Genomic DNA, 17,566 nt, shown 5'->3' with positions numbered 1-17,566 from the left:
TTTGTACACGAAGTGCATCCAGTTTTTGTCGTAGCCCTCTCAACTTTTTAACACATGCTATGTGGGTGAAATGATGATAGCATGCCAACTTTCAACATTTTCAGAGTTCATTTGTAGTGCTTTTCAATTTCAGGGTCAACTAGCTTAAAAAAAATAAGTAAATGCACATCGAATACCAAATGAAGGTAGAAATTGTTGAAATTTTGTGATGTGCCTTTGAATGGTGCATTTTGAACACACAAAAAGTATGGAGTTCAAATAATTTCAAAACAATGAAATCCCTTTGTAAGAGATGAGTTCTCGTTCGAAACCCTGATACTTCGAGAGAGATTGTCCGTTTTGTACACGAAGTGCATCCAGTTTTTGTCGTAGCCCTCTCAACCTTTTAACACATGCTATGTGGATTTAATGATGATAGCATGCCAACTTTCAACATTTTCACAGTTCATTTGTAGTGCTTTTCAATTTCAGGGTCAACTAGCTCAAAAAAAATAAGTAAATGCACGAAGAATACCAAATGAAGTCCGAAATTGTTGAAATTTTGTGATGTGCCTTTGAATGGTGCATTTTGAACACACAAAAAGTATGGAGTTCAAATAAGTTCAAAAAAATGAAATCCCTTTGTAAGAGATGAGTTCTCGTTCGAGACCCGGATACTTCGAGAGAGATTGTCCGTTTTGTACACGAAGTGTATCCAATTTTTGTCGTAGCCCTCTCAACTTTTTAACACATGCTATGTGGGTGAAATGATGATTGCATGCCAACTTTCAACATTATCAGAGTTCATTTGTAGTGCTTTTCAATTTCAGGGTCAACTAGCTCAAAAAAAAATAAGTAAATGCACATCGAATACCAAATGAAGTTAGAAATTGTTGAAATTTTGTGATGTACCTTTGAATGGTGCATTTTGAACACACAAAAATTCTGGAGTTCAAATAAGTTCAAAAAAATGACATCCCTTTGTAAGAGATGAGTTCTCGTTCGAAACCCTGATACTTCGAGAGAGATTGTCCGTTTTGTACACGAAGTGCATCCAGTTTTTGTCGTAGCCCTCTCAACCTTTTAACACATGCTATGTGGGTGAAATAATGATAGCATGCCAACTTTCAACATTTTCAGAGTTCATTTGTAGTGCTTTTCAATTTCAGGGTCAACTAGCTCAAAAAAATAAGTAAATGCACGAAGAATACCAAATGAAGTCAGAAATTGTTGAAATTTTGTGATGTGTCTTTGAATGGTGCATTTTGAACACACAAAAAGTATGGAGTTCAAATAAGTTCAAAAAAATGAAATCCCTTTGTAAGAGATGAGTTCTCGTTCGAAACCGTGATACTTCGAGAGAGATTGTCCGTTTTTTACACGAAGTGCATCCAGTTTTTGTCGTAGCCCTCTCAACTTTTTAACACATGCTATGTGGGTGAAATGATGATAGCATGCCAACTTTCAAAATTTTCAGAGTACATTTGTAGTGCTTTTCAATTTCAGGGTCAACTAGCTCAAAAAAATTAAGTAAATGCACGAAGAATACCAAATGAAGTCAGAAATTGTTGAAATTTTGTGATGTGCCTTTGAATGGTGCATTTTTAACACACAAAAAGTATGGAGTTCAAATGACTTCAAAAAAATGAAATCCCTTTGTAAGAGATGAGTTCTCGTTCGAAACCCTGATACTTCGAGAGAGATTGTCCGTTTTGTACACGAAGTGCATCCAGTTTTTGTCGTAGCCCTCTCAACTTTTTAACACATGCTATGTGGGTGAAATGATGATAGCATGCCAACATTCAACTTTTTCAGAGTTCATTTGTAGTGCTTTTCAATTTCAGGGTCAACTAGCTCAAAAAAAATAAGTAAATGCACATCGAATACCAAATGAAGTTAGAAATTGTTGAAACTTTGTGATGTGCCTTTGAATGGTGCATTTTGAACACACAAAAAGTATGGAGTTGAAATAAGTTCAAAACAATGAAATCCCTTTGTAAGAGATGAGTTCTCGTTCGAAACCCTGATACTTCGAGAGAGATTGTCCGTTTTGTACACGAAGTGCATCCAGTTTTTGTCGTAGCCCTCTCAACCTTTTAACACATGCTATGTGGGTGAAATGATGATAGCATGCCAACTTTCAACATTTTCAGAGTTCATTTGTAGTGCTTTTCAATTTCAGGGTCAACTAGCTCAAAAAAAATAAGTAAATGCACGAAGAATACCAAATGAAGTCAGAAATTGTTGAAATTTTGTGATGTGCCTTTGAATGGTGCATTTTGAACACACACAAAAGTATGGAGTTCAAATAAGTTCGAAATAATGAAATCCCTTTGTAAGAGATGAGTTCTCGTTCGAAACCCTGATACTTCGAGAGAGATTGTCCGTTCTGTACACGAAGTTCATCCAGTTTTTGTCGTAGCCCTCTCAACTTTTTAACACATGCTATGTGGGTGAAATGATGATAGCATGCCAACTTTCAACATTTTCAGAGTTCATTTGTAGTGCTTTTCAATTTCAGGGTCAACTAGCTCAAAAAAAATAAGTAAATGCACGAAGAATACCAAATGAAGTCAGAAATTGTTGAAATTTTGTGATGTGCCTTTGAATGGTGCATTTTGAACACACAAAAAGTATGGAGTTCAAATAAGTTCAAAAAAATGAAATCCCTTTGTAAGAGATGAGTTCTCGTTCGAAACCCTCATACTTTGAGAGAGATTGTCCGTTTTGTACACGAAGTGCATCCAATTTTTGTCGTAGCCCTCTCAACTTTTTAACACATGCTATGTGGGTGAAATGATGATAGCATGCCAACTTTCAACATTTTCAGAGTTCATTTGTAGTGCTTTTCAATTTCAGGGTCAACTAGCTCAAAAACAATTAAGTAAATGCACGAAGAATACCAAATGAAGTCGGAAATTGTTGAAATTTTGTGATGTGCCTTTGAATGGTGCATTTTGAACACACAAAAATTATGGAGTTCAAATAAGTTCAAAAATATGAAATCCCTTTGTAAGAGATGAGTTCTCGTTCGAAACGATGATACTTCGAGAGAGATTGTCCGTTTTTACATGAAGTGCATCCAGTTTTTGTCGTAGCCCTCTCAACTTTTTAACACATGCTATGGGAGTGAAATTATGATAGCATGCCAACTTTCAACATTTTCATAGTTCATTTGTAGTGCTTTTCAATTTCTTGGTCAACTAGCTCAAAAAAAAAGTAAATGCACAAAGAATACCAAATGAAGTTAGAAATTGTTGAAATTCTGTGATGTGCCTTTGAATGGTGCATTTTGAACACACAAAAAGTATGGAGTTCAAATAAGTTCAAAAAAATGAAATCCCTTTGTAAGAGATGAGTTCTCGTTTGAAACCCTCATACTTCGAGAGAGATTGTCCGTTTTGTACACGAAGTGCATCCAGTTTTTGTCGTAGCCCTCTCAACTTTTTAACACATGCTATGTGGGTGAAATGATGATAGCTTGCCAACTTTCAACATTTTCAGAGTTCATTTGTAGTTCTTTTCAATTTCAGGGTCTACTAGCTCAAAAAAATAAGTAAATGCACGAAGAATACCAAATGAAGTCAGAAATTGTTGAAATTTTGTAATGTGCCTTTGAATGGTGCTTTTTGAACACACAAAAAGTATAGAGTTCAAATAAGTTCAAAAAAATGAAATCCCTTTGTAAGAGATGAGTTCTCGTTCGAAACCCTGATACTTCGGGACAGATTGTCCGTTTTGTACACGAAGTGCATCCAGTTTTTCTCGTAGCCCTGTCAACTTTTTAAAACATGCTATGTGGGTGAAATGATGATAGCATGCCAACTTTCAACATTTTCAGAGTTCATTTGTAGTGCTTTTCAATTTCAGGGTCAACTAGCTCAAAAAAAAAGTAAATGCACGAAGAATTACAAATGAAGTCAGAAATTGTTGAAATTTTGTGATGTGCCTTTGAATGGTTCATTTTGAACAGACCAAAAGTATGGAGTTCAAATAAGTTCAAAAAAATGAAATCCCTTTGTAAGAGATGAGTTCTCGTTCGAAACCCTGATACTACGAGAGAGATTGTCCGTTTTGTACACGAAGTGCATCCAGTTTTTGTCGTAGCCCTCTCAACTTTTTAACACATGCTATGTGGGTGAAATGATGATAGCATGCCAACTTTCAACATTTTCAGAGTTCATTTGTAGTGCTTTTCAATTTCAGGGTCAACTAGCTCAAAAAAAAGTAAATGCACGAAGAATACCAAATGAAGTTAGAAATTGTTGAAATTTTGTGATGTGCCTTTGAATGGTGCATTTTGAACACACAAAAAGTATGGAGTTCAAATAAGTTCAAAAAAATGAAATCCCTTTGTAAGAGATGAGTTCTCGTTCGAAACCTTGATACTTCGAGAGAGATTGTCCGTTTTGTACACGAAGTGCATCCAGTTTTTGTCGTAGCCCTCCCAACTTTTTAACACATGCTATGTGGGTGAAATGATGATAGCATGCCAACTTTCAACATTTTCAGAGTTCATTTGTAGTGCTTTTCAATTTCACGGTCAACTAGCTCAAAAATAAGTAAATGCACGAAGAATACAAATGAAGTCAGAAATTGTTGAAATTTTGTGATGTGCCTTTGAATGGTGCATTTTGAACACACAAAAAGTATGGAGTTCAAATAAGTTCAAAAAATGAAATCCCTTTGTACGAGATGAGTTCTCGTTCGAAACCCTGATACTTCGAGAGAGATTGTCCGTTTTGTACACGAAGTGCATCCAGTTTTTGTCGTAGCCCTCTCAACTTTTTAACACATGCTATGTGGGTGAAATGATGATAGCATGCCAACTTTCAACATTTTCAGAGTCCATTTGTAGTGCTTTTCAATTTCAGGGTCAACTAGCTCAAAAAAAGTAAATGCACGAAGAATACCAAATGAAGTCAGAAATTGTTGAAATTTTGTGATGTGCCTTTGAATGGTGCATTTTGAACGCCCAAAAAGTATGGAGTTCAAATAAGTTCAAAAAAATGAAATCCCTTTGTAAGAGATGAGTTCTCGTTCGAAACCCTGATACTTCGGGAGAGATTGTCCGTTTTGTACACGAAGTGCATCCAGTTTTTGTCGTAGCCCTCTCAACTTTTTAACACATGCTATGTGGGTGAAATGATGATAGCATGCCAACTTTCAACATTTTGAGAGTTCATTTGTAGTGCTTTTCAATTTCAGGGTCAAATAGCTCAGAAAAAATAAGTAAATGCACGAAGAATACAAAATGAAGTCAGAAATTGTTGAAATTGTGTGATGTGCCTTTGAATGGTGCATTTTGAACACACCAAAAGTATGGAGTTCAAATAAGTTCAAAAAAATGAAATCCCTTTGTAAGAGATGAGTTCTCGTTCGAAACCCTGATACTTCGAGACAAATTGTCCGTTTTGTACACGAAGTGCATCCAGTTTTTGTCGTAGCCCTCTCAACTTTTTAACACATGCTATGTGGGTGAAATGATGATAGCATGCCAACTTTCAACATTTTCAGAGTTCATTTGTAGTGCTTTTCAATTTCAGGGTCAACTAGCTCAGGAAAGATAAGTAAATGCACGAAGAATACAAAATGAAGTCCGAAATTGTTGAAATTTTGTGATGTGCCTTTGAATGCTGCATTTTGAACACACAAAAAGTATGGAGTTCAAATAAGTTCAAAAAAATGAAATCCCTTTGTAAGAGATGAGTTCTCGTTCGAAACCCTGATACTTCGAGAGAGATTGTCCGTTTTGTACACGAAGTGCATCCAGTTTTTGTCGTAGCCCTCTCAACTTTTTAACACATGCTATGTGGGTGAAATGATGATAGCATGCCAACTTTCAACATTTTCAGAGTTCATTTGTAGTGCTTTTCAATTTCAGGGTCAACTAGCTCAGGAAAGATAAGTAAATGCACGAAGAATACAAAATGAAGTCCGAAATTGTTGAAATTTTGTGATGTGCCTTTGAATGGTGCATTTTGAACACACAAAAAGTATGGAGTTCAAATAAGTTCAAAAAAATGAAATCCCTTTGTAAGAGATGAGTTCTCGTTCGAAACCCTCATACTTCGAGACAGATTGTCCGTTTTGTACACGAAGTGCATCCAGTTTTTGTCGTAGCCCTCTCAACTTTTTAACACATGCTATGTGGGTGAAATGATGATAGCATGCCAACTTTCAACATTTTCAGAGTTCATTTGTAGTGCTTTTCAATTTCAGGGTCAACTAGCTCAGCAAAGATAAGTAAATGCACGAAGAATACAAAATGAAGTCCGAAATTGTTGAAATTTTGTGATGTGCCTTTGAATGGTGCATTTTGAACACACAAAAAGTATGGAGTTCAAATAAGTTCAAAAAAATGAAATCCCTTTGTAAGAGATGAGTTCTCGTTCGAAACCCTGATACTTCGAGAGAGATTGTCCGTTTTGTACACGAAGTGCATCCAGTTTTTGTCGTAGCCCTCTCAACTTTTTAACACATGCTATGTGGGTGAAATGATGATAGCATACCAACTTTCAACATTTTGAGAGTTCATTTGTAGTGCTTTTCAATTTCAGGGTCAACTAGCTCAGAAAAAATAAGTAAATGCACGAAGAATACAAAATGAAGTCCGAAATTGTTGAAATTTTGTGATGTGCCTTTGAATGGTGCATTTTGAACACACATAAAGTATGGAGTTCAAATAATTTCAAAAAAATGAAATCCCTTTGTAAGAGATGAGTTCTCGTTCGAAACCCTCATACTTCGAGACAGATTGTCCGTTTTGTACACGAAGTGCATCCAGTTTTTGTCGTAGCCCTCTCAACTTTTTAACACATGCTATGTGGGTGAAATGATGATAGCATGCCAACTTTCAACATTTTCAGAGTTCATTTGTAGTGCTTTTCAATTTCAGGGTCAACTAGCTCAGGAAAGATAAGTAAATGCACGAAGAATACAAAATGAAGTCAGAAATTGTTGAAATTTTGTGATGTGCCTTTGAATGGTGCATTTTGAACACACAAAAACTATGGAGTTCAAATAAGTTAAAAAAAATGAAATCCCTTTGTAAGAGATGAGTTCTCGTTCGAAACCCTAATACTTCGAGAGAGATTGTCCGTTTCGTACACGAACTGCATCCAGTTTTTGTCGTAGCCCTCTCAACTTTTTAACACATGCTATGTGGGTGAAATGATGATATCATGCCAACTTTCAACATTTTCAGAGTTCATTTGTAGTGCTTTTCAATTTCACGGTCAACTAGCTCAAAAAAAATAAGTTAATAGTTTGGACAGTCAAAATAATTACTTTTGAAAATAGAAAATAGTTTTGCATTATTTATTCAATTGGAAACACTTGTCATTATCATAGTTTTGTCAAATTCTCAAATATGCAAAAAAGAATTTTAATAAACATAGTTTTTAATTGTAAATAACAATATAGTTAATAGTTTGGATAGTCAAAATAATTACTTTTGAAAATAGAAAATAGTTTTGCATTATTTATTCAATTTCAAACACTTTTCATTATCATAGTTTTGTCAAATTCTCAAATATGCAAAAAGAATTTTAATAAACATAGTTTTTAATTGAAAATAACAAAATAGTTAATAGTTTGGATAGTCAAAATAATTACTTTTGAAAATAGAAAATAGTTTTGAATTATTTATTCAATTTCAAACACTTTTCATTATCATAGTTTTGTCAAATTCTCAAATATGCAAAAAGAATCTTAATAAACATAGTTTTTAATTGAAAATAACAAAATAGTTAATAGTTTGGATAGTCAAAATAATTACTTTTGAAAATAGAAAATAGTTGTGAATTATTTATTCAATTTCAAACACTTTTCATTATCATAGTTTGGTCAAATTCTCAAATATGCAAAAAGAATTTTTAATAAACATAGTTTTTAATTGAAAATAACAAAATAGATAATAATTTGGATAGTCAAAATAATTAATTTTGAAAATAGAAAAAAATTGAAACTATATGAGAATTTATAGAGAAAATTCAACCTAAATTCAAAGTGAACTCACTTTGAATTCAGGTTGAATTTTCTCCATAATTTCGAATATAGTTTCAATTTTGAGTGAGTTTTGGCCCGTAAGCCTGCTTTAGAGAGGAGCTCGATGGAGAAGCTGCGACGGGGCTTATAAACAAGTGTTAATACCCCTCGCTGGGCGAGGTGGGACTAAACTTATCGTGCAGCCGAGGAGGGGCTTTAGTTCCGGGTGGAGCCACGCCCCGGGACTAAAGCCCCTCGCCTGTCGCCTGCCGAGGAGGGGCTTTAGTCCCGGTGCGTGGCTCCAACCTGAACTAAAGACCCCCTTTAATCCCGGTTGGAGCTCCTCACCAGGACTAAAGGCCCCTGCTTCCCGCCTTCTGGTCTACCCGAAAAGAGACCTTTAGTTTCGGGTCGTGGCTCCACCCAGGACTAAAGGGGGTCTTTAGTCCCGGTTCGAGCCACGAACCGGGACTAAAGATCCACCTATATAAGTGGGAGTTAGAAAAATTCCAACCCAAATCATTCGTTTCTCTTCTTCTTCCTCTCGTTCTCCTGCCCGGCACGGCACACCGACGACCTCGACGACGCCGCCAGGCTGCCCGCCGTCCTCCTCACCGCCGCCTGGTGTCTTCCTCGCCGTCGCCGTCGTCCTCCTCGCCGTGCGCCGCCCTCCTCGCGCCGCGCCGCCGTCCTCCTCGCCGCGCGCCGCCGTCCTCCTCGCCTCGCGCCGTCGACACCTCCGGTCGGTAAGCCCCCCGCCCCCTCCTCCCCAACACTCCGGCCAGTAGAAGAAAAGAAGAAAAAGGAGAAGAAAAGAAGAAAAAGGATAAGAAAAGAAGAAAAAGGAGAAGAAAATAAGAAAAAGGAGAAGAAAGGAAGAAAAAGGAGAAGAAAGGAAGAAAAAGGAGAAGAAAAGAATAAAAATGAGAAGAAAAGAAGAAAAAGGGAAGGAGAAGAAAAGAAGAAAAAGGAGAAGAAAAGAAGAAAAAGGAGAAGAAAAGAAGAAAAATGGAAGAAAGGAAGAAAAAGGAGAAGAAAGGAAGAAAAAGGAGAAGAAAGGAAGAAAAAGGAGAAGAAAGGAAGAAAAAGGAGAAGAAAAGAAGAAAAAGGAGAAGAAAATAAGAAAAAGGAGAAGGAGAAGAAAAGAAGAAAAAGGAGAAGAAAAGAAGAAAAAGGGAAGAAAGGAAGAAAGGGGAGAAGAAAGGAAGAAAAAGGAGAAGAAAGGAACAAAAAGGAGAAGAAAGGAAGAGAAAGGGAAGAAAAGAAGAAGGATTTTTTTTGTCATTTAATTCCTATTGTTATTAGGTTTGTGCTAGATTATTAGGGTTAGTAATATTTGGAATTAGGAAAAAGGAAAATAAGAAGAGGAGGAGAAGAAAAGAAGAAAAAGGAGAATAAGAAGAGGAGGAGAGGAGAAGAAGAGGAAAAATTGAAGAAGAGGAGAAGTAGAAGAAGAGAAAAAAATAGAAGAGGAGGAGAGGAGAAGTAGAAGAAGAGAGGAGGAGAAGTAGTAGAAGAAGAGGAGAAGTAGAAGTAGAAGAAGAAGTAGAAGAAGAGGAGAAATAGAAGAAGTGGAAAAATTAGTTTAGGGTTATAAGAAGAAGAAATATTTTTTTTGTCATTTAATTTTGCTATTGTATAGTGTATATGCTTAAGTGTTAATAGTGTTTCTTAGATTATTGCTTAATGTTGTTATTGTATATGCTTAAGTGTTAATAGTTTAATTTTGCTATTGTATATACTTAAGTGTTAATAGTTTATTTTTAGCAAGAAAATTAATAGAACTAGTTTATTTTTTTAGTTCATTTTACGATGCCTATCCCGCATCCTCGTCGTCGACTCGGCGGAGGACACCTCCTTGATCAGAGGGGCCCTGTCCGGGACTAGGCTCCGCCTGGCTGGTATTGGGAGGTGCTCCCTTCCGGGGGGCGTAGGTTGGTGAGGAGCCAGCCCGTCGTTGACCCGATCCTTGTTTGGTGGCGGTCGCGTGGGCCAGTGAGGGTGCCAAGGCTTCCGGACACCGCGGAGGTGGTACAATCACCGTGTCAGCGAGGAGGATGAGCACGTCCGTTGCTACATGGTTGCGTTGGAGGGCAGGTTCGAGCATACCTGGCAGGTTCTTCGGGGATCTCACTGGAGCTATGATCCTGTGATGGTTCCTTCTCTTTGGGTGTCCACCGCCCGCGCAGATACCCGTCGGGCGCTACGGTTCTAGATGTATCAGTGATGCTATATATATGATAATATTCGAGGAGTATTAGTGATAATATTCGACGATGTACGCACAAAAGAGATGATGTATTTGCTTATAATTGAATGCATGCTAATTTGAATACTACTTTATTTTGCGATTTGGTTTTGCTTATTGAATTCTCAAATTGGAAAAGTACTCCTACTTTGAATACTATGCAGAAATCTAGGAGTCCCGGGTGGAGCCACGACCCGGGACTAAAGTTGTTTTGGAACGGAGTTCCTGATAGAATAATTCTTTTTTGGTACAAAGGTTAAGAGAATCCGTTAGACATATTTTAGAGTTTAGGTTCTAGCCAAGACCCGGGACTAAAGGTCCTCCTATATAAAACGACACTTCGAAGTTTCCAACCCCTCTTATATAGTTTGTTAGTTTATTAGTTAATCAAATGTCCGTTTTTTGCAGAACTATGGATCCACATATTAGGAACCTCGAAGAGGAAGAACTTCTCGAAGATATAATCAAAGACGGCCCCGACGTTGAACCAGCTGAATCTCCGTCGTCATATCTAAACCCCTCCGGATATGGAATGGAGGTCGACCGACACGAAGATGAAGTCGATGGGGCAGGAGATAGGTCCAATGACGGAGAAGGTGATAGCTCCACTGATGGAGAAGCCGGTGGAGAAGCCAGTGAAGAAATAATAAAGTCCGGCGAGGTATACATATGAAGTTCGACAATCACTTGTAATATGTGAAAAATATTGGAGATAGCTCTATATTGTATACATATACATTCATTTGACGAATGTTTCTCCCTCTTAGGCCTCCACATCGAGCAAAGCTACGAAACGAGGCCCGACTAGAAAGTTGGATGCACGGACGCATTACACCTTTGAGGTGATATTGCCTACGGGCGAACCCAAGCTTCCTAAGAATGCTGCTGACACATTCAAGAATCAATGCGGAGTTCTCGTTAGGGATCACGTCCCGATCAGCGTTCGGGAGTGGAACAAGCGCAAAGGGGCAGCCGATAGTGACTATGTCGCCGAAAGGTACAAAGATAATCTTTGGAATGATCTCATGTCACATTTCAACCTGCCAGAATGTGAGAATGAAGACGCCGCAGACAAACTGAGGGCCAAAGTCAAGCAGTGGACTCTAAATAAGATGGTCGAACTGTTCCGTAGCTGGAAGAAGAAGCTATGGAAAAACTATCTGAAGACAAAGAAACTGCCAGTATTCGAGGGGTATCTAGCCAAGCAGGCGAATCACTGGAAGGCATTTCAAGAGTACAAGGAGTCAGAAGATGCCCAGGCATTATCAGAAAAGAACAAGATAAATGCCGACAAGAAGAAATATCACCACAAGATGGGGCCAGGGGGCTATGAGACTGCCATCCCAAAGTGGCATAAGAAAGAGCAAGATCTGCTAGCTAAAGGCATCGTACCTGAACCACTCCGTGATGAGTGGGAATTGAGAGCAAGAAATTGGTTCCTTGCGCATGGTGGTTCGTACGACGAAGAAACAGGGGACCTCATCTGCAGTGACGGTCTTAAGATACCCAGGGAGAATTGGAAAAGGATAGTGAAAGAAATTAAGGAGGGAAAAAGAAAGTTCACTGTAGATAGAGAGAAAGATTTGCTCACACTCGTCCTCGGCAATGACGAACATGGAGGACGAACGCGAGGCTTTGGTCCTTCTTACCCGTGGTGGCTTGGGTTTGCCAGAGACCAAGACACTTACAGAAGCCGAGAGAGAGCAAAGAAGCGGCAGCAGTATGAGGAGAATGATAAGTTCAACCAGTTGCTTGACAGCATTAACGAGCAACAGAAGCAGATTGATGAGCTTAGAGGAGTAGCGCGCCAGGAAGATCCTGCATTTGATATTACCGGCGCCCCATCTAAGCGGAAAAGCAGTGTGGCTGAATCTGAGGCCCCGCCCGACGATGCACGAAGAATGATAGAGGGCGGTCCCGGCTACCCCGTGGATGGAACCAAGGAGTCAACATCATGTGAACTCCATCAGAAATTCAAGAACATGTCCATGAAGGTGGCCGTCGGACAAGCTTTACCTTCTGGCCCTGATGCACGCTGGCATGGCCGTGAGATTCCAACTGGCTTTGCTAAAGTCGGGGTGGATGAAATCATGGTGGGGTTTCATGATATGGAGCTCGACATAGCTGGACCCGAAGATGAGAGGACACTCGGAGAAGTACTGGGTGGAGTCATCCTATGGGACAAGAACTACATCAAGCTTCCAGGCTCGGCCCCAAGGACAACACCGCCTCCGAGTCGTCGCAGGTCACCTACACCTCCATTACCTCCAAGCCCTCCACATGACGTCAGCCAGCACAACACGAGTCCATCTCGATCACCGCCGCCGGACTTGGGTCGTCCGTCTCCGCCGCCGCCCGCTCCGGATACTAAGCGGAAGCTGCCAGCAAGAACGCTCCGCCGATGATTTCTAAGCGATGGAGCCCCCCAAAGCGCAAACGGTCGCCCCTCCCAAAGGTACCTCATGCTAATCTTCCTATCAGACCTTATGATCGTACCCCCGAGGAAAACGCCAGGATAGCAAAGGAACATCATGATGCGCAGATGAAAAAGAAGGAACCCGAGCCCCGCCCGGAATACACCGAGAAGCAAATAGCATTTGCAAAATACTTCACGGCCCTTCCATCACAGTATGACTTACACCATAAGCCTGATGACTATACACGCATATTGCAGAAGGAAGTGAAAAAGAGCAGATCACGTGCAAGTGCAAGTGGGAGCAAATCAAGTTCAACTACAAGCAAGAAAAAATCAGACGTTCCTCAGCTTGGACAACAGGCCAAACAGTCGATCCCACCCCTCAGGGTGTTAACCGAGAATGTCCCCCCTCCGGTGCAGGGGCAAGATTTCGAATTAGCAAAGAAGTGGGCGGCTGATTGGGGTATCCCGGTTGGATACATTCTGGCTTCCCAAGACGACAGGTTACCCAAGGCTGTGGTAACCCCTAAGCCACAGTTTGTCATGGGAGCGCCTTTGGTCAACAAAGATGATCTCCCAACAAATATTCGTTACTTGCATACATGGTACTTAAGTGAATCAAAGAATGGGAGAACGATGATCGTGGTGAGTGTCCCACGGGAGTACTACGGCTGCCCCGAAGAAATCCATATCGACTTTGATGAACTCTTCCAGATGTACAATGGCGACGCCCTCGACAAATCTCTTAAGAGTTGCTATTGTCTGTAAGTTTTTCAATTCGTTGTCTACATATAACTTGTTTAGTTATTTCAATTCATTGTCTATATATAACTTGTACTCTATTATGCAGAATGAAGATTCTGGATTGTAAAAGTAGGAACATCCTAAATATTGGGTTTATTGACCCAGATAAAATACATATAGCGACGCTAACTGATAAACCCAAGGAGACGGAGGAAAACCTTCTAAGGTTTCTAACAGATCAAAATTTATGTGACCACATACTGTTTCCATACAACTTCAGGTGAGGGTCTTTACTCTGTTGTGTCCATTCACTTATAAGTGTAATTGATAAGTTACTGACACACATATATATACATGTGCAGCTTCCATTGGATTCTGTTGGACATTCAAATTGATAAGGGAAGAGTTGATGCCTTCGACCTATTATCGAGACCCTTGGAACAGTTCCAAAGCCTGCAGGACATGCTCCAAGGGTAATTTCAATCATTATTGCGCTCTATCGGTCTCTTTCGATGATTTTCTGATATATCAATTAATGAAAAACTTAGCAAATCATTATCCTTGTCGGGCAGGGTTTGGAAGCGGTTCAAGTGCGTGACTCCCGGTATCGAGCCTGAGAAGCTGACCTTTAGAGCGGCTCAGGTAAGTAGTAGTATGATATACTTCTATTTTCAATACATTTATGATGCTAGATTATTATTTTGATTATATATATTCTATTCTCGTAAAGTGCGACCAGCAGCCACGGGGAACACATCTATGCGGATACTATGTTTGCGAGACCATTCGCACGTTTACCTCTGAGCACAAGGATCACAGATTCGACGTAAGCAATGAACATTCACACCTCTATTTTTACCCGTCATTCTTTGTTATCATGATTGATATTCATATTCATCTCCTCTTCTTATATAGTACACGGCCATGAGGACGAAGGTCCTATCACAGCAACGCGTGATTGCTGTTGCAGAAGAGTTTGCGACCTTTCTGAGGACGGAAGCTATAGATGACAAAGGACGATTTAGTGTAGCTAGGGGCCATTACTAATGTTCGTCCATGTAATCGAATAGACGGGCTCTAGTCCCGATAATTCAGATCTCCATATAATTTTATATATATGCTCCCTTGTAAGATAAGTTAATCTTATATATATATGCATAATTATTTCTATTTAAATTATATGAAAACTAATTACCGAACACCAAACGAGGCATCACGTTAATCTCCCGAACACCTAAACCCTAAAACCCAAAAACCCAAAAAAAATTTCATTCAAAAAAACCCAAAAATAAACAAAATCTGAAACTCTTTAGTCCCGGTCCGTGTAACGAACCGGGACTAAAGGGCCTGCCCCTGGGACGCTACGAGGCGCCCACGTGGAGCACCTTTAGTCCCGGCTTGGAACAGGGCCGGGACTAAAGGTTAGGCCTTTAGTCCCGCCCCTTTAGTCCCGGTTGGTGAACCGGGACTAAAGCCCCTTACGGGCCGGGGCTAAAGGCCCCGTCCCCACTAGTGTCACAAGCAGTGTTCATGGTGTTTCGTGAGTCATGTCCATGTCCTCGTGGAGCGTCCTGGTTGCGGCCAGTATGGATTCGATGAGATGCCCACTAGTAGAAAACAGGGCTATCGTTCGGCCCTGGCCAGCCCATTAGTCCCGGTTCTTCAAGAACCGGGACCAATGGGGGGTATTAGACCCGGTTCGTGAGCCCAGGGGGGCGGCCGGGGCCTCGTGGGCATTGGTCCCGGTTCGTGTGGAACCATTTGTCCCGGTTCCAGCCACAAACCGGGACCAATGGTCCTCGCTGCTGGCCCACAACCATTGGTCCCGGTTCGTGGCATGAACCAGGACACAAGGGTTGGCTTTAGTCCCGGTTCATGCCACGAACCGGGACAAATAACTTGCCTATATATACCCACCGCCGCGGCAGAGCACTCCACAGTGCTCTGTTTTTTTAATCTGGCGAGGAGAGGACATTTGGGTGCTATAGTTCACCTCCTATGCACATGAGGTGTTCGATGAAATGCCCGAGCCACACTAGTTAAGCTTTCTCCTCTCGAAGCTCGACCTAGGAGCTCCATTTTTTGGAGATTTGTCTAGATTTAGGGGTCCGTCACGCCCCGTCCCCGTTTTCACCGCCGTTGATCGCCCGCGCCGATCTCGTCGCCGGCACCACCGTGGTGAGCCTCTTGTTCTTATCTTCTTTATGATACTTGTCTGATTTTCTTACTTTAGATAGATATTTGTATGATTTTCTTAATTTTGACACACATAATTATATGTAATGCACGCAGATGAACCGACAATGGATGTATGGTGACAGACACACCTCCGAGTACATTAAGGGCGTGCATATTTTTCTCGAAGTGGCTGAGGCAAACAAGCAGAATGGTTTTATGTGTTGTCCATGCAGTAAATGTGGGAATACGAAGTCTTACTCTGACAGGAAAATCCTTCACACCCACCTGCTTTACAAGGGTTTCATGCCGCACTATAATGTTTGGACGAGGCACGGAGAAATAGGGGTTATGATGGAAGACGGCGAAGAAGAAGAGGACGATGACAACTATGTGCCCCCTGAATACGGTGATGCTGCAACCGGGGGAGCTGCTGAAGATCAAGAGGAACCAAACGATGTGCCCGATGATGCTGCAACGGGGGAAGCTGCTGAAGATCAAGAGAAACCAGATGATGTGCCCGATGATGATCTCCGTCGTTTCATTGTCGATGCAAGGACGCAATGCGAAAGACCAAAGGAGAAGCTGAAGTTCGATCGCATGTTAGAGGATCACAAAAAAAAAGTTGTACCCCAATTGTGAAGATGGCAACACAAAGCTGGGTACCGTACTGGAATTGCTGCAGTGGAAGGCAGAGAATGTTGTGCCTGACAAAGGATTTGAGAAGCTACTGAAAATATTAAAGAAGAAGCTTCCAAAGGATAATGAATTGCCCGACAGTACGTACGCATCAAAGAAGGTCGTATGCCCTCTAGGATTGGAGGTGCAGAAGATACATGCATGCCCTAATGACGGCATCCTCTACCGCGGTGCGTACGAGGATTTGAACGCATGCCCGGTATGCGGTGCATTGCGGTATAAGATCAGACGAGATGACCCTGGTGATGTTGACGGCGAGCCCCGTAGGAAGAGAGTTCCTGTGAAGGTGATGTGGTATGCTCCTATAATACCACGGTTGAAATGACTGTTCAGAAACAAAGAGCATGCAAGTTGATGCGATGGCACAGTGAGGACCGTAAGAAAGACGTGAAGTTGAGAGCACCCGCTGACGGGTCGCAGTGGAGAAAAATCGAGAGATAGTACTGGGATGAGTTTGCACGTGACCCAAGGAACGTATGGTTTGGTTTAAGTGCGGATGGCATTAATCCTTTCGGGGAGCAGAGCAGCAATCACAGCACCTGGACCGTGACTCTATGTATGTATAACCTTCCTCCTTGGACGTGCATGAAGCGGAAGTTCATTATGATGCCAGTTCTCATCCAAGGCCCTAAGCAACCCGGCAACGACATTGATGTGTACCTAAGGCCATTAGTTGAAGAACTTTTACAGTTGTGGAATGGAAACGGTGTATGTGCGTGGGATGAGCACAAACAGGAGGAATTTAACCTGGACGCGTTGCTGTTTGTAACCATCAACGATTGGACCACTCTCAGTAACCTTTCAAGATAGACAAACAAGGGATACCACGCATGCAGGCACTGTTTAGCTGACACCAAAAGTATATACCTGGGAAGCTGCAGGACGAATGTGTACCTGGGCCATCGTCGATTTCTTCCGACCAACCATCAATGTCGAAAGAAAGGCAAGCATTTGAAAGGCGAGGCAGATCACCGGAAGAAGCCCGCCATGCGTACCGATGATCACGTACTTGCTATGGTCAATGATTTACACGTAATCTTTGGAAAGGGTCCCGGCGGACTAGGTGTTCTGAGTGACGCTGGGGGACACGCACCCATGTGGAAGAAGAAATCTATATTTTGGGACCTACCCTACTGGAAAGACCTAGAGGTCCGCTCTTCGATAGACGTGATGCACGTGACGAAGAACCTTTGCGTCAACCTGCTAGGCTTGTTGGGCGTGTATGGGAAGACAAAAGATACAGCTGAGGCACGGGAGGACCTACAACGTTTGCACGAAAAAGACGGCATGCCTCCAAAGCAGTATGAAGGTCCTGC

The sequence above is a fragment of the Hordeum vulgare genome, chromosome 1H (genome assembly GCF_904849725.1).
Source record: "Hordeum vulgare subsp. vulgare chromosome 1H, MorexV3_pseudomolecules_assembly, whole genome shotgun sequence".
Taxonomy (NCBI): Eukaryota; Viridiplantae; Streptophyta; class Magnoliopsida; order Poales; family Poaceae; genus Hordeum; species Hordeum vulgare.
This window is presented reverse-complemented; position numbering follows the sequence as displayed.